At 39.7% G+C, this 26,431-nt stretch overlaps 1 long non-coding RNA gene across 1 annotated transcript; it reads right to left on the bottom strand.

Moving 5' to 3' along the window:
- Nucleotides 1–8,661: 8,661 nt before the first annotated feature.
- Nucleotides 8,662–24,870, bottom strand: LOC131737266 (uncharacterized). Its single transcript, XR_009328861.1, has 3 exons — nt 24,669–24,870; nt 10,124–10,416; nt 8,662–8,822 (listed from the first exon to the last, which is right to left on the bottom strand). It is a non-coding gene; the product is annotated as an uncharacterized LOC131737266 (long non-coding RNA).
- Between the last annotated feature and the right edge of the window lie 1,561 nt (nt 24,871–26,431).

Raw genomic sequence — 26,431 nt, 5'->3', positions numbered from 1 at the left:
AATAACGGAAAATGTTTTTGAAGATCATACCGCATAGTTATCAAAGTTTTTCTCCGTCTCCGTCTGGTTTGCTGACTGCTGCATAATCCAGTTTATATCCCGCCCATCATATTTGTTTTTGTTGAGCTGAATTTGTCTGAATTTCAGTCAGAAAACAGTGAGTGATGTTTTAATCACCATTTTAGTGATCGGAGCATCTTTTTTTGGTAGTATGTTTTGTAATTGATTGTCTGGTAAGTCACAGAATCGAGCAGTTTCTTCACATTTCACCATTTTCTCTTGTTGAGAGGAATTAAGATGAAAGGCATTCCTTTGAAAAGGGGCGGGACTGACAGTGGTGTGAAGCAATCACGTGACAGATGAAGACTATTTTTGTTCCTATATGAGGTTTTAACCAATCACAGGCCAGAATTTCCAACCACTGATCCACACAAAGATGAGAATACACTTAAAAAAACTAAAATGCATGGGAAGGGAATTGATTTTCATCACTTACACAAATTGACCTATTTTAATTTTCAAAACAGTCACAATATTAAGTTCTGCCTTGATTCATTTTATGTATCCCATAAATTATTGTTTAAACACTACAAATAAAGATGTTACTGTATTGGCTCTGCCCTCAAGCATTCGAATAAAAAAAAAAACATGCTTAAACAATGAATGTTTTGATAGTTGATGTTTTGCAACCCATTTCTCTATGTGTATAATATTAAAGTATGCGTTTAGGTTACTATGCCCTGGAACATCCTGCCAGATGGAATGGAATTTGTTTGTATTTCTGGTAAAGTAAGCTTTCCTGCAACAGGGGACCTTGAATGAAGTTCTTTTTCTAGGTCTGAAACCTTTTGCAGTTCAAGAGGGCCGTATGGTGTACTTAATAAAAATCTGCCCCTTGTATACAAATGTGCATACATTTTCCTTGTTCATATCTACATATCAGTACTAAACCCACAATAGTGTTTTAATGTATACCCAAAAATATGAATCTGCTATTAACTTCTATCACAACCACCTTATCCTTGTACTATAGAAAAGATAACAACTAAAAGAGAAGCAATCTAATCTAATAAACTAGTACATGTATCTATGCCCATTTACATTTTTATTTTTTTTGGTATACAAAACTGAAACTACTTTGTTATTTATCCTTGGGTAGTATTTCTGTAGTTACTTATCACTGATAAGAGTTAAAATGCAAAATAAAAGAAAAAAAGCATTGCAACCTCTTAGAGAGGTTGCAATGTTTTAGTGGGTCACTTACCTGCAGATATCTGACGTACCCTGGGGTAAGCCGACCCAGCCGAAAAAACATCTTTAGTCAAGGTTTGCAATGCCTTCAAAGAAAACAAACAACAGTTTTTGAATCCAATCCTGTAGTGTGTTGCACTTAATAAATAAGTGGTGTCCCCACAGCCCAGAGAGCTCTACTGTATCACCACCTTCTTACCCCAGTGTCCTACAAGCATATAAAGACCTGCTAAATTGCTTAAGCCATCACATGTGATTTGTCTGTGGGGATCACAGCAGGTGTTGGCATAGGGCCTAAAACCATGACCTAGGTAGGATAGGTATTCTGTCTGCAAATTATTAGTTTTGTGTGTGTGGATTGAGGTGATAAGTATAGGCTAGTGTAGAAGTGACCAATACACACAAAATATGCATGCCCTGTTTAAGATTCCCCTAGGGGTCATGTCTGATGTAACTAGATGCAATTATTTTACACTTTGCTGGCAGAAAACAAGCAGGGGTGAGTGACAATGAGATGGGCAGCAGCATCTCCTCACTAGGGTTTGTGAACTAATATATTAGCCAATGAAGCTTGCTGCAATCTAATTTTACAGCACGACAGCAATGGCATTTACAACAGTACGTACTGACAAGCACTTAAAGGGATATTGTTTCCTCCTCAGCCCCTGTATCCATGCATTTTTATATTTTCATTGCATCAATGCAGTTGTTTCTTGGTGCTGGGACCTAAGTACAATTTGCAAAATATAGACTAAAGTAGAGGCAACATATGTACTAGGCCCCAGCCCTAAAAATGCTACAGCAAAATATTTATAAATGAAAATGCCAACAGCCATTTAAATTATTATGGGTAGTGAGCTACTTTTGTTTCTGCTTAGATCATTATTTACCATGAATGGAAACTATTCTACAAAAAAAATGTTTTAACCATCAATTTTCAACCACTTATAAAACATTTCTGAAGTGTGATGGTTTGAGAAATGAGAGTTTTTACGGAAATAATCTGAGGAGAAACAACCACAGAAAATACAGAGAATACACATAATATAATATTAAACACAAGAAATTATCTGATAAGGCATTATCTAAGAAGTTCAATGTTGCACCTTCCTGGAATACATTACACAACATCTGCACAATTCATTTTTAATTAAATCCAATGGGAATGCATATTCTGGAGAACACAAATGCTAAATTCGAATGTCTTGTGTTCATTTAATATGAACAAATATGGTACAGGCCTATGTATGATACAGATACACACACGTTTTAATAGACAGTTGTGAACTGAACACACATTTTCAGCTTGTTTAATTTTTCAAAAATGACAACTTTTCATTCCCAGCTGTTGAGTATAGCAAACACCAAATAAGAAAACCAATTACAAAGTTGGCACCAACTGTCACCATATTTTTTTCATCCTTAGGCACTAATTAAGAAAAGATCGAACAAGCATAATTACATGCTGAAGCAGCAGAGTCTGCTTTATAAAGCTTGCATCTAGGTGAAATAGGAATATACCATACAATGTCCTTGCAGGTACTGTAGTCCAGCAGATGCCCCTGTCTGTAAGGAGACACTTATGGCCTCAAATTTAACTTAAGATTCATTAAGCTGCAACTACATCGTTTTATAAAATAGATTGATAATAATTGTTTTTAAACTTTTAGAACACACAAGTTTACAACAATTTTTTTTACCACCAGTAAGACCTGTTTGGTATGGCATTTCTTGACAAAGATATTAATTGTATGAAAAATAACTCTGTGTGGGGGTGTGGCAATGTGCCCCACCCCTGTGTGTATTTTTGTGTTTTATGTTGTATGTAGTGTGTAAATGTTGGTGTATTGTAGTTGCTGCACGGGATATAAATGGGTGTGTGTAGCACGAGTTATTTAAAATGTATAATTGTATTTAGGCACAGGGATTGCACTTCACTTCACATGCATTTAAAGTATTTAATATGTGAGCACAGGGTTTACACAGATTAGTTCACGTGCTGGGATTCAAGTGAATAATTAATTGGTAATTGAATCCCAGCACAATTGTATATATAGATGCACATCTCATTCACTCGGGGTTGTGTGTTCAGGGCAAAGGAATGGGAGAGAGTGAGGAGATAAATAATAAGAAGCAATTGCTACATGGTGCTGGAGGACCAGCATGGTAAGTGTTTGTTTAGTGTTCGTCCCTGTTTGTTAGTGTCTGTTCGTTTTGTTTGTCTATTTATTTTGGCCGCAGTGCCGTATTCTGTTTTTGTTCAGCATTTTATTTTCTGTGTATCATTAAACGCACTGAGCGCAGCAGCGTCTCAGTTTCACTCACCAGAGTACTGCCTGTCTGTGTGTGATTCTTTCTGGCCTGACGTCATCCCTGCAGCCAGCCTGTCACAAGGGGGTCATTCCAGTGAGATCCTGTTTGTGTCCAGTTTCACAGCAGGGTGGCTTTGTGGCATGTCAGTGATCTTGCGTCACAGGTTTGAGACTTGCCCAGGATTAGGACTGTAAAGTTGCCAAGCCGGGATCTAAAAATCCAGATCACTGATCTCCCAGTGATTAGTTCAGAACACTAATGATATTATAAGTGACTAGCGGATTGTTATTTTTAAATTAAAATTAGACTGGAACTCTAGCAGTAACACACAAAAATTGCTGAGGTATACTTTGTAGAAAATAATTAGACAACGTGACAACTAAAGAATTTATCAGTGTTGTTTTGTGGGGTTATTTAAAATAGTTTGTCTACACAGGTGTCCTATTTAGGAGACTTTTGAAAGATAAAGACAGGGGAGGTGGTGGGCTGATCTGAAAATTGTAAAAGATTGACTATTTATCTGTATTTGTCTTACAAGTTTGACCTCAGAATGTATGACTGAGTGTTTGAGGTTATGGATGAGCACTGCAAATGCAATCATCAGGGAGATAAAATTAAACAATTTAAACAACTTCAGGGTTAGAAACTCCCGCTCACCCTAGGTGAAGTAAATCTGATGAAGACTAGTTCATGTCTGTGTCTCAGTAGTCCTCTGGGCAAGTTAAAACACATGTACTCTCACATTCAGTCTTGCGTTAAAAAAATGCAGGGAGGTCAGTTTAACGGGGTGTAGCAGTGGTGAATAAGCATTCACAAATAATGCTCAGAAAACAGTCACTCGGAGCTGAAACCTCTCTTCATCTCCCCTGCAATGCCAACTGCAGTTAATGGCATTTTACGTTTCTTCCCTCTGTGCGGGATGCGAAGTTTATTGTTTGAATTTACTGAAAAACGTTGCATCTTTTGAAGTAAATGTAAAGTCATTTTACAAAAATGTGTTGATTTATACTGGGTTACGACCCTGACTGAAGATGTCATTAGCAAAGTGGGTCGGTTGTACTAACGAGGTCAAAGAATAGGTCACGTTTTACTAAACATTTTAAAACTAATAAACAAACAATTACCATAATGAACATTATCGTAGTGTGTCACTTAAAACATAACACAATATATTCATAATAAAGTTGAGTTCTTATCTATAAACAGTACGATAACACGTTTAAAGTTTGGGACTCGCTGTCTGTAGCTTGGTGTTGTTTACATTATCGTCAGCATATTTTAAGTGATTGGATGCTGAAATAACGTTTCTAGAAACACACTTTTCTTAAGCCAATATAGTACTACTCAAGCACAAAAGGGGGAAAATAAGGTCCCGCATAGTGCAAATAAATCACCTGTTCTGTCATATAATGTGGACGCTTCATAATCAGAACTGTTATTGCAGCGTTTAAAAATATAAAATCCATTTAAACAAAGTCTCCCAGCTTTCTTGAAAAAACATGCGTTTCCCTTGTTTTTCTTTTGTATTTGTTATGCTTTCATTAGTATCTATAGTAGATTCAGCATCCGTCAGTTCTGGCAGATTCTACTGTACTTGCTGAAGCGTTTTTCTTCCACTGCCAATTAAAAAAAAAAAAAGAAAATAGACAGCTAGCTAACAATTTCATCCCGAGGGCTACAGTGAAATGTACTGTCTTTAAATTGGTACTTTAGTGAAGACTGCATGCGTATGTGAGTACATTCATTTTTGTAGACAGTAATTAATAGCCAGCCAGCATTTTTGTAAATACTGTAGCAACACATGTAATGTACAATAAATTAAACATTTTACTTGTGTCAATTTCAGACGGAGCTTGGTGACTCAGCTGAGAGCTCCGTTTCAGTTTCTCAGCACACAGTACAGTAATCGCTCAGTAACGAGGTGCATACAGGTGATTGATCGATCTGTATGAGCGTTTACGAAGCTGCTTTGTTAAAAAAAAAAATTGTAAATGTAAATTTAGAACAATGTTTATTTTTTAGCAAAATAAAATCTAAGCCCATTTTAGGGACCCCAGCTGGTGTTGTTCATTCCAACTTAGGCACTTCACATAAGGACTAGTAAGTTTACATCAGGACTAGTAAGTTTCAAAAGGTACTAGTTCTTTGGACTAGCAGCACAATAGTGTTAGTTTCTAACCCCGCAGTTGTATGGATATGTGTTGCCTATTCAAACTTGAAAAGATTTTAAAAAGCAGACACAAACAAACTTTACGGATAAGAAAAAACACCTACAGATGTTTCAACAAAAACATATATGCCAAAGTTCCTATGTTCATACTGTTCTCCAGTGATACCTGAAGGCCAAAGATTATGACTCTTGGATAACGATTAATATTTAATTTTTAATGCATGCTTACCTTGATACAACAAAATATAGCATTTACAAAATACAGATAACAAAATGTCAACATTTTTAACAGTTCATAATTTAAAGGTTTCCAAAGTCCATGCCACATTCCAGATTTGTACAACAGAAAATTGTCCTTTAGTATATACTTCTACAAAAACAAAGATTCTATAGATTTACACACATTCGTGTTCCTATATATGTTTAACTAGGTAAAGCAGCTTTGATTACTTTACTTCCCATTTGCACATAGGTAAGATGTGCGTAATCCAGTATATAAATAAGGAACAGATTGTAGTGGCCTCGTTTGTAAAACAAACAAGACAAAGTCCATCAACTGGACCTCACCTATTTCATCTCTTTTTCTCTGTCTCCCTACTCCACCAACCCCCACTGTGACCTCTCGCAGTAACCTCTGCTCTCTCTCCCCCTCTGTCCTTGCATCCACTGCTCTCCCTCACCTCTCTCCTATCGACTCCTTCTCCCAAGTCTCTGTAGACTCTGCTACCTCCACCCACTTCTCCTCCCTCACCTCCTCCCTTGACTCCCTCTGTCCCTTCACCTCCCGACCTGCCTGCCCCTCCCCTCCCCAACCCTAGCTCTCAGCAAGAACCAAACTGCACTGTGCTGAAAAGAAATGGAAGAGAGCCAAACTCCTTGCTGCCCTAGACCTCTACCATTTGCTCCTCTCCTCCTTCTCCTCTACTAAATGCTCCTATTTCCAATCGGTTATCCAATCCTCCACTAACAACCCCCGCAGTGGTGGAGCGACCTTCCTTTGTATGTCAGGACTGCCCAGTCCCTGACCACCTTCAGGCACCTCCTCAAGACATACCTCTTCAGACAACACCTGGAAAACTCAACTCCTCCCTTCTGAACTATATAACACTCTGCCTGTATTTAATCCTGCACTTAACCCAATCTATAGTATTTTGTATTTCACTTGCACTAGTATTTAACCCTGATGTAACTGTCAACACTGTTATCTGCTCTTGAACTGCCCCGATATCAAATCGTACTGTGTTTTGTATTTGATCTTATTAGGACTGAAGTCATTGTATTTTGTACCTTGCTGTGACAAGGAAATGACCAAGGTTGAGGCTCAGAGACAGTTTAAAGTTCAAAATAAAACTTTTTAATAAACAAAAATACAAAATAAACAGGCACAAGGGCCAAACAAAAAGGTTTTAAACAGAAAATACACACAAAACAGAACTTACAAATAAAGCTTCCAGGCTGGGCATTGCCTTCACTGGTTTCAAAAACTTACAAAAACAGCACACTCAGACAAACACAATTGCTGCTTCTCCTCTAGAACTCTCTCTCCCCAACTGGGAGGCTGAGGCCTCCTTTTATGCCAAGTGGCTGAGTAATAATTGAATAATTAATTGGTGGATTGCTCCCACCTGAAGCAATCAACCTGGGCAGGGAGGAGAATTTAACTCCTTCCCTGCCAGTATTTCTAAGGGCAGAGCCCTGCTCTGCCACACTTGCTCTTAATTTGACTGTAATTCTTGATATGTATTTTTTGTATACAACTGTAAGTCATCCTGGGTAAGGGTGTCTGCTAAAAAATAAATAATAATAATAATAATAATAATAATAATAATAATAATAATAATAATAATAGTGTTTAAAAAAAAAAAGATTTTCCGTGCCGCCATTTGGCCTCTCCTTAGCCCCCCCCCCCCCCCCCCCCCCCACACACGTTTTCAAGGTGCGTGGATGCAATCCTGGCACCCTTGCGGCTGCTACCTGGTTGATCTGTTCCCAGTCGCAGGCAGGAGCAGTTGCCCACATGGCGATCGTGACAGAGCGTCTGTTGAGGCTGGATCTCACCGTCAATGATACCAAGAGCCAATTAGTGCCGGTACAAAGTATGATCTACCTGGGACTCCGGCTCCCTTACAACACAAGCTTACCTGTCACCAAGAACCGGGCAGAACATTTTTTTGGCAGAACGTTATACTTTACATTTTTGCAGAATACCAGATACAAGACATGCAACACTACCACCCAATTAAACATAAATAACCAGGAAACTTCACTTTTTCCTCATCTAGCTTCAAAGGGCAATGTGTATGGTTTGTTTCCTGTGTGCACAGTGAAGTTTAGTAGCGAACTGCACTCGGGTCATTTACTAAACTAACGAAGACCACCTCTAATGAACTCAGTGTGAGCACAGCCTTTAATGACAAGTGATATTTAGATCTGCCAAAACATTTAGATGAACTGAAAAAGACCCCATCAAGTTATGGTTTTAAAAAATTAAATTCAAATGCCAAAGGAAGCTGTGTCGATAAGAACAAAAGCACAAAAGCTAAGATGATGTATGGAAATAGATTTTATAACCTTGACACCTTTAACTGTGGCAGAGTTTAAACTCTCAGCAGGTAAGCATAAGAAGGCTGCAGAATGCGTGTGGTCAACCAGACAAGTTGGAGTGCCTGAAGCCATATGACCTGGCATATTAAGTAAGAAAGAAGAAGACTGATCCAATTAAGCTGCTGACCTAAAGTGCACTGTTTGTGTTGGAAGTTTTGATTTTATTTAGTTTAAAAACTATGATGGCACAATCAAAAAGGATTTCCCATAAATCCTTTGAAAAGTCTCTTTATATTTTCTAAATGACAAGAATACAGATGGAACCAGTCAGGGATTTTGGACTAATAAAAAAGGATATTGACAAGGTAAACACATACCGGGAGGCATCATTGAATTGTCTGGGAATCCTTCCAGTATGGTCAATATCCTGCAGGAGGACAAGGGACTTGAGCTCATACAGCATGGCAACATCTGAAGAAGGCACAGTGCGAGTGTCAAGATTGTTCATCAAGAGGAACCAAGGGCTCAGAAACAAGGGATGCACCTGTAACAATGTATAATAAAAGGTGTGAAAGAAACAGAACACTGTATATAAAACTAGTATTCACCTCTAGTGCAGTATATACCTATGACATCACTCCCAAGAAGAGTAGGCCTTGTAAAGTAGTAGTTCATTTTTAATCCAGCATTAATTATGTACTGATGAGTAGGTCTGAATGGGGGTGGCTGGTACAGCCAGAGAAGTTTATCTGAGCAGCACACACTGCCCTGTGTTTGATTGATGCAGTTTGACTGTGAAGATTTGTACTGAAGATAATGCTACCAGACCTATAGTGCCGGAGGACAACACAGATCTGGCGGCTCCGCTGCAGAGCCACAGGCGCCCTATCGGCCACAGGGGTCGCTGATGCGTGGTGAGCCGTGGATTCCCCTGCCGACCTAAGCCCTCCCTACCCGGGCAGCGCTCAGCCAATTGTGCGCCGCCCCCTAGGAACTCTCGGTCACGGTCAGCTGTGACATAGCCTGGATTCGAACCAGCGATCTCCAGGCTATAGGGCACATCCTGCGAGGAGCGCCTTTACTGGATGCGCCACTCGGGAGCCCCTGCACACTTTCTGTTTTAATGAACGCATTGCTTTATTTGCTGGTACTTCAGTGATGGAATAAATGTGCGGTACTAAAAGAAAAATTGAAATATGGACATATACTTTACAAATAAACAGTAAATGCTCCCATGTGTCTCTATTCTATATGGAGTGGTGTATAAACAAAAGGTACAGTGTACATCTTTCAAGGTTTGTGAATAGGACTCAGTTGTCTGGTTTGCATGCAGTGGTTTCTGGAGGAATTATGGGATTATGGGGTTTAAACTAAACAAACTGTCACTGCTCTGTTAGTCCAATTAAACTAATTGGCTTGTTACGTTAGTTGCTGAAGATTCATAAATGAACAGTGCTATGGTTTTTTGTTTTATTTGCAAATAACTTAAAACACGTCTGCCTTGAGTATAAGCAAGGGGGGTTATACTTTACAGCACTTTATACATTTACAGACGTCTGGTCAATTTTAACCGACCATGCAGAATGACAACAGTGCCAACATTTCTGGGCAATGCTGTAGGCACTATGAATAGACACATGCTAAACATCCTATGAAGTGTTTTTTTTTTTTTTTTTTTAATGAATATTCTGTGTGGTTACTGTATACAGTAGTATCAAATTAATAAATAAATAATCATAGAATTAGAACCCTGGGGGTTGGTTCTCTTTGGCATGTGGAAATCCATATGTGCTTGCTATATAAAAACTATGTCAAAAGAAAAAAGAGAAAAAGACAGCAACTCACAGTCAGCAAAATAGATCTCTTGTGTTGCTTGTAAGAAATCTAACACCTCCGCTGCCTTCCTTCTGTTGCATCCAGACCTTCATCTTCACTGCTGCATTTTCCTGATTGATAAGTGAACTTCACAGCCATGGATTTAAGTATCATTCCTGCAGACCGAAGCATTTCCTTGTGCTTTTTTTTTTTTCAGTTGTCTTGTTTTGTTCTTACTCAATTTCACTGTTAAGTTTTGCTTTTCCATCTCCTTCTTGGCCACAGTATGTTTCTCATTATCATTCCTGAGCATCTCCTTTTTCCTGTGAAGAATTCCCAATCATTTATACAAGACACATACTTGCGAAGGTGGAGGGCAGTTGTGATCACAAAATGCAGCTCAGGTCATTCAAAGGGCTTTGAGGGCTCATGGCAATTACAATATTCCATATTAACAAGTATAAAGCACTGTATATTTAAAGCAGTAGGATACGACGAGCAAAGGAACATGCTTGAAAAGCCCCTTGTAGTTGTAACAGGCTGTCATAGTACCTTGCCATGGCAATTTAGGTTTTTTTTATAAACAGGAGTTTCAGTGAGCTTTCTTTGAAGAGAATGACATCAAGCTGTGACCTAAAACACTATTATTTTGAGCCATTGGAGATTCAGCTTCCTGTTAAATATGGAGTTGTAATGTGACTACCACAGGGAGTAATAATACTTTGGGATTACAAGTAACCTGCATAAATGCTTTTGAAAGTTCACTTTAAGGTCAAATATTTGTTTACAAATAATTTAGCTCATAATTAATTTTATCCACATGCTGAAACACAGACAAATACCAGAGTTGAGTCACACATGGTTTTTCGTACTGTATTTCCTAGAAGCGTATCCTTAATTTATTTTCACTGGACAGGAGCAAGGGTTGTGTGGAGGAAGAACAAGGGATTAAAAGGGGAGGAAAGTGCTTGAGACTTAGAGAAGAGGACAGGCTCTTTCCTTAGCTCATGGAGAGCTGCCCTCGCGGGGGTGAGACCAGACCGGAGACTGGAACGCTGGAAAACAATAAGAAATTAACATGCAAGGGGGACAGAAGTCTCCCCCACCGACTCTCAGAGCCACCTCGGAGAAGTAGAGGCTGCGTGGCTGGGCTCCGAGGCTGGGAAATAAGTTTTGTTCTCCAGAGAGGGAGAATGGCATGGGTTAAAAGGAAAGTGAGCACGGGAAATAGAAAATGAACAAATAGTACAATATTTCTGATAGTGTAGGACTGTACAATTTCAGTATATCCCATCAGTTAGATGCTAGAAGGCTATCAAACTATTTTTTTTTTCATATTTTTTACTTCCTAAAAATTAGACAATAAAATTACAAACCTTTGCAAGTTCCCAAGCCATGTGCCTGGGACACGGTTTGTATAAGTAAAGCGTAAAACACCTCTAGGAGGCTAATCTGTATACAGTGCATGCCTCTGAAGCAGTAGATAAGGCTGTACTGAGGTGACCTTCATCACAGCTAACTTTAAGTAAGAAAGACAGTGCTTTATAACATATTCGGTGCCATGGTTTTGCTAAATGACCTTGAATAAAGTCAAAGCAATTCTACAACCAGTACACTGAGGGCCACACATCCATACTATAGTGAAAACGTTTACCATGGATGGTTGACCAGAATAGGCAAAGAGATTCTGAGGGTTTTTAATATTCCTTTACATTTAAAACAGGACTCCAGTATTTCAATGGGTAATCAAGTCATAATTACAGTTCTGAATGACAATGCTGTGAAGGGTCAAAATTGATAAATGCTGGACTGGAATAATGAATTGAAAAGAAATGAAGAATATGTGTAGTGCTGTGGCTGATAAACACCTAAAGAACATAATACTGAACTATTTAACTGCTGGAAATTCACAGTTTATTTCAATGAGGACAAGAAGTGAATAGAAATAACAAGTCTGGAAGATGGTAATTCTAGCTACAAGTGACTGACAAAAATGAAATATTTACAATTGAATTAATGAAACTACCATAGAGCATATTTGAAGAAATTAACTTGTATATTGTCACATTATTATTTTTAATTAAAAACATTTTGCCATCTTTAAACTTCTTCTAATATTTATCACATCACATTATGCTAAACAACTTACTGAAGACTAAAGTTGTATATTAAAGACAGAGCTCACATTAAAAACAAAACAAACACCCACACTGCAAGACAAATGTACATTCTGCAATACAACTACGGTTTTCTGTTTTAAAAAGCCTTTTGACAAAAAGCCGTTTGGAAAATAAGCCATATTGTAAGACGCAAGGGCCAAGGATCGCAATGAAGCAATGAAGCAAAGTGGTCACATTTTTTAAAGATAACTTTCACTTTGTACTTGGCTATGCTTCACTGCACATTAGTACTTCACTGTAAAGCAGGTACTTGTCTAAGCTGTATGCAGCACCTAAAAAATGTATTAAACTACAGTTTAACAATGGGTTCCTATTACTAACAATAGTTATGCGCTGTCTGCAGCTGGCATTACAGATAACTAAATGTACCCACACCACCCCTGTACTGCATCATAACTTACAGAGGACAGTGACTGGCCCCCGTACTGCAGCCTTTCATCGCAAGGACCCACATTGAAAGCTTAATGAGGCATGAGTGACTGAAAGCCGTTTGTATCGGACATTCAGCAACAAACAGATAATTGCACACCTCATCGAACCGGCACTAAAACTGGCACTGACAGATATTTAACAGCAGACTCCTGCACTGGAGGCCTAAAGAATAAGACGACACAGAGAGGTTTGCAAAGGTCATATGCTCTTTTAATTCTGAAGATGAAGTGAGTACACCAACAAGACAGTGAAGGAGAAGTCCAGCACTGTCCCTTACCATGCTATAGTAAGGGAGCTGCACCCTGTGCTCTCCAACAGTGCCACCCTGTGCCTAAGCTAACAGTGGACTATACAGCCACTAGTGCCAGGACTCTAGAAACAATTTGAAAACACTTTTACAATACAGATACCTGAAAAGTAAGGTAAAGAAACCAATGATGACAAAGGCAATGTAAGTGGTTTTATAATACAACTGACGCCACTGTCAGTATAGGCCAACGGAGTGTTTTAAATATTCATTTTTGGTACTGTAATGCTTCAGTCATTTTCAGTTATTCTGATCAGGCCATAAAAGGAGCCACTCTCAGCCAAATTTGTTGTCATCTGAATGCTTATAGCATACAATAGTATCTGGTGATTCACACTTTTGGTTTCTATTGTTATGAATATATATATAAATTTTTTTTCAAGTAATATTTAGATTAGGAGTAGCACCAAATGTCATGTGACATCAGCCACATTCACATCATTTGGAAAAATGGCGAATGATACATGCGATAAGAGTACTTCAGCATCAAAAGAAAAGCAAACAACTACTTCAGTGTGGAAGTACTTCAAAGAACAGGTAGAAAACCGTGAAGTGCAATGCCTACTTTGTTAGAAGGGTGCTAAAATACAACCAAAGCACATCATGCATGCATGCGCACCACAGAGAAAAACATTCTTTAAACGTGTCCACTCAAAGTCAAGCAGCGAGTGGTACTGCAGTCACTGCAAGTGACCCACAGAAAAGGCAGTCAAAAATGTTTGAATATTCGAAGCGTCCAATAAATGAAACCGGTTACATAATTCCATCCCGCGATAGCATCTGGAAGCAAATTATATGTTATAAAAGTTAGCTAGCAGCCGAACTTAAAGCACAGAGCATTTCTCTCACAGCTGACCTCTGGACATTGGTGACAATGGGTGCTTACATTACTGCTACTGCACAATACATAACAGAATCTTGGCAGCTGAAGTCCAAAGTATTGCAGACTGCAAGTATGCCTGAAAGACACACTGCTGTAAATATTGCTGAACGTCTGAAACATATTGTGTAGGAATGGGGCTGTGACAGGATAGCTTGGGTGGTGACGTCAGGCCACAGACAACAGAGCTGGGATAGGGAAGCGCTGTGGCACATTTATTTCAAATAAACAAAAAGGTTTTCAACAAAAATAAAACACTTCACAAAACAAAACGTCTCGTTGGCCAAAACAAAACAGACAAAAACACAAAATAAAGCAAACACTAAATTAAACAAGTATCGTGCTGCGGTAGACCAGCACGGGTAGCAATTGTTTTACTTTTAGTTTAGTTTACCTCCACTCTACTGCTAGACACTCCACCTTGAACAACACACGCTGCAGACTTATATACTTGTGACCATCTCCGGATTAATAATAAATGAATCAGACCGGAGATGGTCACATTCGACACGAGTTTGATAATTATGTGTGACTGCCAGCTAATCCAACAATCACTAGCCGACAGTCACACATTCCCATGAGGTATTTAAAAAAAACAAAACAATAACAAACAAAACAGTGTGTTTTTAACAAAACACTGGCTTTGCCCTGCCCCCTATTTACATGCAGGGCTTTTCTGCTGCCCTGCTACAGAGGCATTGATGTTTTTTTGTACAGTTCATAACAATGCCAGCGATATCTGTGATAAGATCCAGAATGACCTGGGCTTTTCTGGCCATACATTGCAGTTAGCGGTTAAGGCAGGTATAAATCTTCCTGACATCTCTAAAGCAGTAGAAGCAGCAAGACGAATGGTCATTTTCGGCACTTTTTCGGCACTTTGCATTGGCCACTAGTGAACTGAAACAGACAATATCAGACATCACGGCACCTCTGAAAAGGGCAGAAGATGTAACCAACTCTCTAGTGGAGTGTGCGGCTACCCTACCAGGTGGGGGCAAGCCAGCACCATTATACGGAGTCGAGACTGTATCCATACTGGGCAGAGGAAATTCAATCTCTCATCCTCTGTTGAAGCAAACAGAGGTGGATGGAAGGACTCCAGTTCCACAGACTGATTAACGTGGAAGGCTGTGATCACCTTGGGGAGGAAAGCAGGGTTGGTGTTCAGAGACACCCTGCTGCCATCCTCCCAAATACGTATGCAGGAGCTGTGCACAGACAGCGCCTGCAGCTGACTGACCCGCTTAGCGGAGGTGATAGGCACGAGGAAGGCTGTCTTCATAGACAGGTACTTCAGCTCTATGGAGTGTATGGGCTCAAATGGGGCCTTCGTGAGAGCCTCCAGTACAATATTAAGGCTCCATTCGGGGACAACAGTCCTCCTGGGAGGGCGTAATTGCCGAGCACCTTTAAGAAAACGGGTAGCCATAAAATGCACGCCTGGAGACAATGAATCTACGGGGGCATGGCAAGCAGAGATAGCCACTAAATACACCTTCAAAGTGGAAAGTGACCTACCAGCATCAAGCAGTTATTGCAGAAACTGTAAGATGACTGGTACAGGGCAGGATATGGGGTCATGGCTTCTAGCCAGACACCAAGACTGGAAATACCTCCACTTATAGGTGTACAAGGACCTAGTGGAGTCACCACTCTGAAGGAGGTGGAATGCATTGAGCCACGCTTGTAGCAGGCGCATGCAAAGCAGACCCAGCTGAATGGCCGATATGGCTGCAGCCATCAGACCCAATAGTTTCTGGTAAAATAGGAGGGTGGCCTGCGATCCCTGTTGAAACAGGGAGAGGCAACCCTGGATAGCTGCAACTCTGTTGTCTGACAGGTATGTGCACATCGTATTGGAGTCCACCCGGAGCCCCTAGTACTTCGTGCACTGCACCAGTATAAGCCGACTCTTTGCATCGTTGATGGTGAGGCCCAGCCTCGCCAGATGCTCTGTTACAACCGCCGTGAGGGCCACTGCTCCCTCTTGTGACTGGGAAGCAGCCGCAGGGGAGCCAGGATAGCGTCCACGCACTTTGAAAATGTACAAGGAGCTAGGGAGAGCTAGGGAGCACAGCAAACTCATAAACGCTTCCTTGAAAGGAAAAGCGGAAATACTTCCTGTGCTCTGGACGAATGGGAATGTGAAAGTATGTGTCCCGTAAGTCCACGATGGTAAACCAGTCGCCCGACCGGACGGACTGGAGAATGTGACGGTGCGTCAGCATTTGGAACCTCCTTTCTTTTAAGAACCTGTTGAGAAGCCTCAGGTCTAAGATGGGGTGAAAGCCGCTGTCATTTTTGGGTACCAGAAAATATCTTGAGTAGTACCCCTCTCCGTGGGAGGTGGGGTCTACGAGACTACTGATGGCCTTCTGAAGTACAGAGGCCTGGAGAGGGTCTGTCACGAAAGTATTCGTGATGCCTCGAAAGAGGAGGTCCCAAGCGAAACTGAAGCGCGTAACCATTTTGCATGGTGGTGAACACCCAGGAGTCTAAGGTGCAAGTGCGCCAGTACTGCAGCTGTTGGGCCGATATGGGGGTCTGAGGCTGCCAGCCTTCAGGGGCTGCTGAGTCTGAGGCGGGGCAGTTTGGGGTGATTTTTTAGGGTAATGCATTTTAAATGAGAACTTGTTCTCAGTGTCTTTACCTGGTTAAATAAAGGTTTGAAATTAAATTAAATTAAATGAAAATGCCTCCTGTGATGCTGGAATATGGACTGGCCACGTCATGCGTTCCCTCTGCCTGCCGGTTGGGCCCAGTTGTTTGCTACTGGTGTGCCCTATAGGCGATGCCTTAGGTCACCCAGCGGAGCCATGGGGATGGAACTGTTCTGGTGACAGTCCGTGTCTGAGGAGCTTGCCAGCGGTTCGACCTGCCCCACGCGGAAGAGCGGGGAGGGAGCAATGCGGCCACCTGCCTTGTGTTCCCAGTGGGATCTCTGTAAGAGCTCCTCCATGGCTGGTCCAAAGGTATGTCCTGGGGATATAGGCGTGTCAAGCAGCACGGCCTTATCAGCATCAGGAACTCTGGCTTGTGACAGCCACAGCTGTCTACGAGCCACAATCAAGCTAGCCAGGCTCCAGCCAAGAGCTTGCCCTTGGACACCGGAGATCTGCAGCAGTGTGCTGGACAGGAGACGTAAGTCCGGGGCCACCGGCTCAGGGAGCGGGGCCTCGCGCAGTACACTGTCCATATAAGCAGCACACTCGCTGTGTAAGACAGGTGAGTTGCCTGCGCCTCAGCTGCATACGCACGCTTGAGATGCGTTTCCGTCACCTTGCATTGAGGTTCGGGCACACCGGGTTTCTAGCCAACCCACCCATCGGCTGGGCCTTAACCAGGGCCGCGATGGTGGAGTCTACCGGTGGCCCGCTTGGCCAAGCTTTTCCGTGCCTTCTAGAGAGGCAAGCGGTGCAGCCTGCTTTAGCACGCTAGGATCTGAGGCCGGATGATCCCAGGAGGAGCATACCTCCTCCATGAAATCTGGGAAGGCCGGGAACTTCTGAGGGCGAGGAGCCATCGCCTGCATCCGGAAAAAGGACCAGCGTGGTTCTGCCCCTGGCGTCCAGGGGACCTGCAGGAAGGCTGCAGCGCGTCCCATAAGTGCCGAAACCGAGCTGGACAACGGGGGGGACACTGGCTTCCAAGGCTACCTCGAAGCCAGGTTCATCCTCAGGGGGCTCTCCCACCTGCATGTCAGAGGAGAAGGAGGCCCCCTCCCCAGAGGCCGCTATGGAGAGCGTGTCCTCTTGCGCCAGCTGAGACACCGCTTCCTATCCACCTTGAATTCCCCTGGGGGAGGGCGGGGTATGGCAATTGGGGCTGCAACGGGGCCTGGTTCGCCTGTTTTGCCAAGAGCTCTAGGACCTGGGCCATCTGGGCCTTGAGGTCCATGATGTCCCTCACCTGCTTGGAACGCTTCACCCTTCTCACCTGCGGAGATGGGGAGCGACTGCGGGAGGCCTGCGCATCGGGGATGCCTACCAGGGGGTCCTGGGACACGTCATGGAGGAGGGGCTCTGGGCTCATCAGAGAAATACTTCATAAAAAATAAAGCACAGTGAAAATAATATATGCTGTTTTTTTTCTGTAGTCCACCAGTTCGACTAGTTTACCCTTAACTATTTGACTATAAAATTAGTAGTTGTTCTACCCCTAATGTATTTAGTGTGTATTTGCATTACATAAAAAGAAAATACCAATAAACAAACAACGCTGGTTAACCACATCATGAATAGATTTAAAAAAAAAAAAAAGTTGGTTGGTTGGGTTTTGATGTCAAGTGTTGAGAAATCTTGAGGGTACTGATAGTTTCTAACAATGCAGTACACCATGTGATCTGATATGTTAGTATCTGTCATGCACTGTATTGTTGTTTTTGTTGGGCTGACGTGCAACCTCAGTAAAAACACACAAAAAAGTAGATGTTTGATATTGTTTTAGTGAAGCATTTAGAGCTAGTAATACAGAAATGTATGCAGCAGGTCTATACAATTTAGTAAAACATGAGATATACAAATGTTATTCAACCTTTAGTACAATATGTTTGAATACATTAATTTGCATATAATTGCATTAGACTATATATAAAGTGAATGTAATAAAATGATATCTGATAATCCACATTAGGTATTACAATGTCTACAATACAAGTAAACTGCACTATGTAAAAAGACTTCCTCTGAGGTTTGATTCTGAAGTGTGATACCTGCATTAAGCCATTTTAAACTGCCGTTTCAAATGAACAGTGCAGATAGGGCCTACAGTAACATTAGGTACCTCAAGATAAGCGTTAATCAGTGTGTGAAACCAGCTGTAAATACTTGAAATGGTATGTATTATTGTGATGTGGGAACAGGAGAATTGCACATGTAAGCCCTAGTCCATGTGTCTCTTGGCAGGCAGTGCTGTAGGTGACAAATGGAACTGTACTGATTGCTTAGTCTTGGTAATTGCAAAGAATACAAAAGCAACACAGATGTGAACTACCTTACATACTTTTGTAATCCGTCTGTTAATATGCCACTTTTAATGAATATTTTTTCTTGGGTTATCTGTAAGTTCAGCTTTACCTTGATCAGAAGTGTATGAAAAATGTAAATAAAAACCGGGGATGTAAACGGAATTCAGAATGCTTTTGAGAACGGATTAATCTCCATTGTTTTCTACAAGAACCAGTGGTCTGAACACTATAGTACATTATTTGAATATAGGCTACAGCCGCGGTTTTCAAATTGGTGTACGCTAACTCACGTCACCAGGTACACGAGAAAAATCTTGTAATGGCGGACAACGCATGTTGAATCTGCTATCAAATAAAACCACGTGTGTACTGGTGTACGTTTCCTTTTTGTTGGGCGAGGTTAACTATAAACACCCAGCCGGCTGCTGACAGTGAGTGACCGTTGAGCACACACATGGCTAATTTACATATTTAAATAGCACTGTGTTGGTTACTGCAGTCGGTGGATGTGAAAAAAACCCTCAAAGATTGCCACTGTATGATGTTGCTTCTTTAAAACATGTGTAGTATTTACTAGGTAAGTTTACTTTTTGAAGTTTCAATGTTTAGTGTTTTATCTATGTTTACGTTTTTAAATAACAGTATTATTGAGTTGAGCAGGCAGCTGTGCCGCCCTACTAGACAGTGAAATCACTCACTTGTTCTGCGCTGGAGCTGGAGTGACACGACTGTTATCTTTACTTGCAATGCTTGTATATGTTTTTTCATTATTAATTAATTCGTTGAAAAATTCCTTTGTCGTGTAAGTGGATTACCCTACGCCTCCACACCGGTAATTATTAATAAAAGCAAAAGCACGATATTATTATTATTATTATTATTATTATTATTATTATTATTATTATTATTATTAAAATGGAATCCCGGGATTAAAATAAAAATCAATCCCGAAATCCTGGTATTGGGAAAAGTGTCCGGAATTCCCTACTCCAGACCTATTGAGCGTGTTCGTATCATACGAGTACCCATCAACAAGCTTTAATTGTCTTTCAGCCGATTAACACGAACAGACTCCTGCATTAAACACTTTAGCATGTAAGCATTTTGCTAAAAGTATTTTTTGAGTGCCTGATATAAAGATCCCCTTTCTGCTTTCAACAAATTAGCTTTTGGAAATATTCACTTTAAAACAAAGAGCTTATTCTAGCAGGATTTGATACTGCACAAGACACACATAACATTTTACATTGTCCCAGCTCAAGTGTTAAACGATAAAATTCCGAGTTCAATTAAAAAAGAAAAAAAAACTATATTTGTAACTTTTTAATTTGTTGAATTTAGACTCCTATTGCATAAGTTTCACCCATTCCAAGTTTTACTACAAGCTTGATTAGCCACAGGTTATAGGTAACAAACCCAGATGTGTCTTATTAAATGAGGAATGGATCAAACTGCTATGCAAAGGGAGTCTCATTTCCATCCCCCAAACACGCATCGTTACTTTTAATTAAAGTCTTTGAACTGTGTTATTATGCAGTCAGACATTTCTGTGCATCAGATAAAGCAGATGATGCACTGCAGTCTTTAATGTGTTCTTTTATAATGTTTTTTCGGGATTCCTGCTCAGAAGAACTCATTTATTTTTTTAAGCTGCTTTAATAATTTCTGTCTAAGCATCAAGATGCATTTAGAACTGAACCATTAACCATTTTTAAAAGCATATCATAGCAAGAAACTAACCACTGTATAAACCTATAGTGAAAAATAAAATGAAAACTAATACAAAAAATACCTCCACCCACTGTATGTAAATATGTAAGTTTGACATCAGACAGATATATGTAAAAATGAAAAGTGCGATTATGGGGATTTTCCATGTGTGGTTATTTACACGTGAAGTGGTGATGCACGTGCATGTTTGGGAGAACAGCTTGAGACACTCCCCAATAGACACTAGACATACTTCCTCCTACAACTTGCCCTTTGCAAGTTTCATCACAATTGGTGTGACATACAGATGGACTGACAGACAGACAACACCCATTCTATGTGGTTTAAAAACATAAAAAGGTTGTATATGTCAATGGTTGCTACTTGCCACTAACAGACTGATTTTCAAAAGGGGCGGTGGGAAAAACAGGTCGCAAAACACCTTTGCGACTCCAGATAAGTTGCAAAATGTATTTTCAAAAGTTAAGTCAGTGACGCAATGGAATTTAGGCTTTGCGCTATTTGAAAATACACTTGCATTACAGCTTGTTAAGCAATTGAAATTCATAATTGGTTCTATTTTGCAAATAACGCCTTATTTTCAAAAGGAGCAAAACACCAAAAATACACTCGGTAATTAAGACATGCCTCTTGTGCCTTATGTAAACGGCGACCCTTATGTAAAGGGCTACTGAGCTGTAATCTACAATGCAGAATATCGAAGCACTTCCAATTCTTTGACTGCAGCACAAGAGGGAAGGGAGGAGAAAAAAACGACCCTACCCTAAACCCAGGCATCTGTCAGTCTTCTACGTTAAAGATACTGACTGATGTCACAGATGCACTTTTCCATAGGGAAAGAGTATATACTCTTTCCAATTGGGGATGTGGGATAAAATAGAATGAAACACAAATATTATTAGTTGTCTGGCTTCCCAAACGTGCTAGGTGTAATAGATTGCACACATGTTGCAATATCCCTAGATTCAAGGAATGAAAACATTATCATTCTTTAACTGTGCAAGTGTTATGTGATGCTCAGTGTATCACGGATGTAGTTACCACAGATGTAAGTACCCTGGCTCATGCCACGACTCATTTATCGTGGACAACAGTGCCTTGTTCAGAAAATTAGAACAGGGGCTTATAAGTGGAAGCTGTCTAATTTTAGAATATATTAAATACATAATTAACATATGACCAATCGAAAACGTAACAAACGCATATTAATGTTTAACATTTTTATTATGATTTTTCATAAACATACATAAGCATTCAGATATTGCATGCAAAGAATATGAATATTCATATTGCATCAGAGAATACATTGTGATATTCAAGTAAATTAAGGATTGTTTTTTTTTCTATAGGCCCACTGTATTATTATTATTATTATTATTATTATTATTATTATTATTATTATTATTATTTAGTCATTTAGTAGACACTTCCAAAGCGAGTTGCAGAGACTAGGAGGTGCATCACAACTTCAGGTCCCAGAATCTTTTTTGGACTTCTTTATTTGACCTTTTTAAGGAAGAGGTTGCGTTTATTTTTTTGGTTATATCGGTCCATATTTTAAATTTAGCAGTGGCTCTGGACCTTTTGCCGAAAATAACAGCTTTACGTGCTAAAATATCATGGAGCAAAAGCTCAACTTGGGTGGTTAATTATGTATTTTTTGTTTCTTTTTTCCAATTGTTGTGACTACATGTGTGCTGCCTCGTTGTTTTCCAGTTAAATGGAAGTCCAGACTACTGAAATGTGACTAATTGGCTTGTTAATGAACCTGAAAATCAATTGTTGTTTCAATTAAATCAGTCATAAGCAGGACTCGCAAAGGGCATTGCGAGTAGGAGAAATTAACCTGCCCCTGTTGAAAATCGAAACGTATAATTTGGTGGCACAAAATCTTGCAGTGCAAATGCCTCAATTTTCTCTCTAAATGCGCCTTCTGAAAATCAGGCTGTAAATGTTTATACTAAAATATTAGTAGTTTAACTGAAAGGTTAATATTAACACCAGGGGTGAAATTCTGCCAGTACTCACCGGTACACAGTACCGGGACTTATTTTGATGCCGGTACTGGATACCGGGAGTTATTTAATCTGCTTTTCATCCAACGCGATGCATTCCATCCACTCACACAGTCCACTAGCGCAACGTTTCTGAAATGCTCTTTCAATCGATAGAGTTCATGCTGCTTGCATTCTGTTTCCTCAAACTGCTTCTGTTAGCTGGTACTGGCCACCATTAATGTCAGTATAATCACTGCATGCTGATTGGCCGAGTTTTCATTCTGATCAGTTTCATTTTGGCATGCGTCACAAATCACCGCCCATTTCACTTTGTGTCAGTGCTCATTTGTTGATCAAAGAGAGAAGACCTTAGCAGTGCAACGTGAAAACATGTGTCCTGTTCTCTCTCAGTAGTGTCAAAACCATCTGTTTTTACCTTTTGAAAGACACCACCAGCAGCACAGGATTTATTCAGCGCTGGTGAAGATAGACCACTTGTCCAGTATTTAGTTTACGACTCTTTTTAAAAGCATTCTATGTCAGTGGAGGAGTTTGTGACCAGAAACCAAGTAGACACAGAAAATGGCTTAGGACCCCCCTTTGTACATTCCAATTGTGTTAATTTCATACACAGAACGATATTATGACCCACTTTGATGCTACAGTAAGATGGAGATTAAAATGGCCAAGTACATCATTAACAGTAGTAGTTCCTGTTACATAAAAAAAATCAGAGGGGTATTTTAGCCCCTATTGTGCATTGTTTGACTTAAACCTTTTTGTATCATTTTTTCTTGGCACAGTTGTTTTTTTATACCATTTTTTATAACACCATCCCTTTTTGAGGATATCTTGAAACAAAATCCTAATATTTCTTAATGCTTGTCATTTAAGGTTTTACTTAAGTGTTATATTACAGTACATGACTGAGTGATACATGCAGAGGATACAAAGCTTTCAGTATTTTTAGCTTCCTTGTTTATGGTGACTTGGTTATAATTGAGCAGTTATTTTTAAGGCTTAAATGTATTGTGTATGTGTACATTTTAAAAGTATTTATTCATTGTCACTCAAATTGTCTCCATTTTTAAATGTTTACACCCCGCTGTGCATATGAGAACCTGCACTTTTTTGTTGAGAATTTCACGCCTGATTAACACCATGTGCAAAAAATAATCCTCTTTAAATGTATGTTTGTTTTTGTTTCCTGATCCTGTGTGCTTTGATTGAAGGTGTAATTTTTAACCTCATATTACTGAAAATAGTAGCTGAAACATGTCTATTTGATTCAGAGTGAAACGCTTGTATCACAGTAACTTTAACTGGACTGCTATTATAGCGGGGCAGAACAGGATTGTAAATAAGCCGCCAAGGAATTGTTGAACTGTAAAACAGAACACAATAGTGTTAACATTAAATTAACCAGCTTTTGCAGTTGTTTTTCAGCATCCTAAATTATGATTCAATTAAAGAGGCAAATCATGATTTATGTTCTTAACATGCTAAGCAGAAACGTAACAATTAAGTTAAAGTGAGACATTAATCAAAATAAACGAGATTTTATAAAAAAAAAACAAAAAAAAAAAAAAAAAAAAACGACACACTACTAGTGTACTGAGACTGCCTTGATAAGCCAAGGATGTGACACAGACCTAATGTGTAGCACACAGCATTACTCACAAGCATCATTCTGCTCAATACTGTTTGTGGACAGTGCAACATTTAGTATTGAGTTTATCTCTGGGTACGGGGGAGTCAACGCGAACAACATTGTACAGATTTCGAGTCACTTACTAACAAAACAAAAATTAGTGCTGTACATCGAAAACACTGTAAACATACAGTCCAACTATTACACTCAATAAAAATGAACAACAGAACCAAAGGTTTGTTTAGCAATTTCATGATGTAGTGACAACCCAAAACTAGTCTATCATCTTTTCATTACCACTATTAAAAGAATCGACAGATTGCGAAAATATGAAAGGTCCTTAAATAGATTGCAATTTGTCTGATCACCTACCGGTATTCTTAAAACAAAACGCGTAATAAATATATGTGAAGTGTATGTTCACATACCTTCATGTCTCTAGACATCTTAAGACGCACAGTCGATTCATCATTTACAGCTACCTCCAGAAAAAAAAAGAAAAAAGTGCCTTTCAATATTCATCTCTTTGTCTGCAGTCATTAATTTCCTACCGACAACCTCCCTTACGATCACTTAAATAAGATACTCGTTCCATTGTTTTTATCATTTTATTTACAGCGCCGCCTTTTAAATGCACACATGACCGTTAGAAAAATACAGCAAGCAATTTGACCTCATCAACATGGTACCGCTGTTGCTCCAGTTCATCCCCGCTGCGTTTAAGAAACCACTATTAACTTTCTTCACATGCGCAAATCGAGACATCTGTGGAGAGGGCTTTGACAGCAGCGCATGGAAACCGCGATGGGAATATCAAATACCTAGAAGCGCAATAAAGAAACAGTGGCGGTGCATTTCACATTTCACATAACACTATCCCTAAACTTTCCTTCCGACCTCAACATGCAAACGGGGATCTGCTAACAAGGAATTCACTAGAATGTCAGCGCTGAAGAAGGTAAATTATATTAATTATGCATTGCAAATACCTGTGGAAAACTCAAGGGGCAGGGCTGCATATTTATTATAGAGGGGTTCAAGTCATGGCTCTGAATTTGCAGTAAGTATGCGTCAGGCAAAATTAGCAAATTAGAATTGTGTGAAATGCATGTGCCTCGCTGTACATTTTTTTTTTACATCAGTGTTCAAATTGACGTGTATTCATATGGAGTAATTGTTGTCGGTCTTGTCAGTATGCATTTAAATATTGATAAAGCTAGTAATCATGGCAAAGATATAAATGAAGTATAAAGTATAAGCAAACGTGTTGAAGGTAAATACAGGCATTTATGAGAATTAAGTGGTTTTGGAGAAAAAAAAGTTTCTTTCAAATAAGTATCATATGCCAAAAAAAAAAAAAATAGGCAAATAACTGTGTGGTTTAGCTGGTTGTTTCAGTTGGTTCAATGATTGCCAGGTTCACGTTTGTGCTGCACCTACTAAACCAGCATTACACTGTTACTGTAGTTACCCAATGCAGTGCAGTAGCTCTGCATTTGGTATTTGGAAAAGAGGCCGTTGAAGGTTTCATACACTGTTACCATTAAAGTTTTAACATCACTGATCTTTGATTAAAATGATCCTTATTAAAATGTTCACTGCATCAGTAGGTGTGCCTGTATGATCTCCAGTGTCAGTAGTTTAAAAAATGTTTGGAAGCCAGTGTACTTGTGTTCAGTTGAGGGTGACTGTATTAAAAGTCTACTGAAAGCATTTTACATTATCTCAAAGCAATACAATTACAGTTAAATTGCAGGACACCAAAGCATCAAACTAATTAACTTGATTAATGTGAATTTGGTGCACCCTGTTGCAGATGGTTGCATTCAAAGTGATAATGTAACAGGAGGATGGATTTCAGATGGGAATGGCAAAAGCTGTATCTGTGTGGTTAGATGTACAATAGTAACCCACATGGTAACTTTAGAAAATATAGTACAGAAGCAGGCCTGTGTTCAATCTTTAAAAACAGGTTAGAGTCACGTTACAGCAAACGGACAAGGTGGCTTTACCATTTTGTATTTTCTATACTTTACTTTTCTGATTGCCATTACTAGATTTTGTGACTATAGTCTAGAAATGCACCAATTGATTTAGTTTGAATGTTTTACTGTGCTGTACACAATGCAGAATATGTACTTTTTTATTTTGTGATGCTTTAGCTTGCCTTCATAATTATTCAGGGTTCCCT

This window comes from Acipenser ruthenus, chromosome 6 (assembly GCF_902713425.1).
Source record: "Acipenser ruthenus chromosome 6, fAciRut3.2 maternal haplotype, whole genome shotgun sequence".
NCBI lineage: Eukaryota > Metazoa > Chordata > Actinopteri > Acipenseriformes > Acipenseridae > Acipenser > Acipenser ruthenus.
This window is presented reverse-complemented; position numbering and strand designations above follow the sequence as displayed.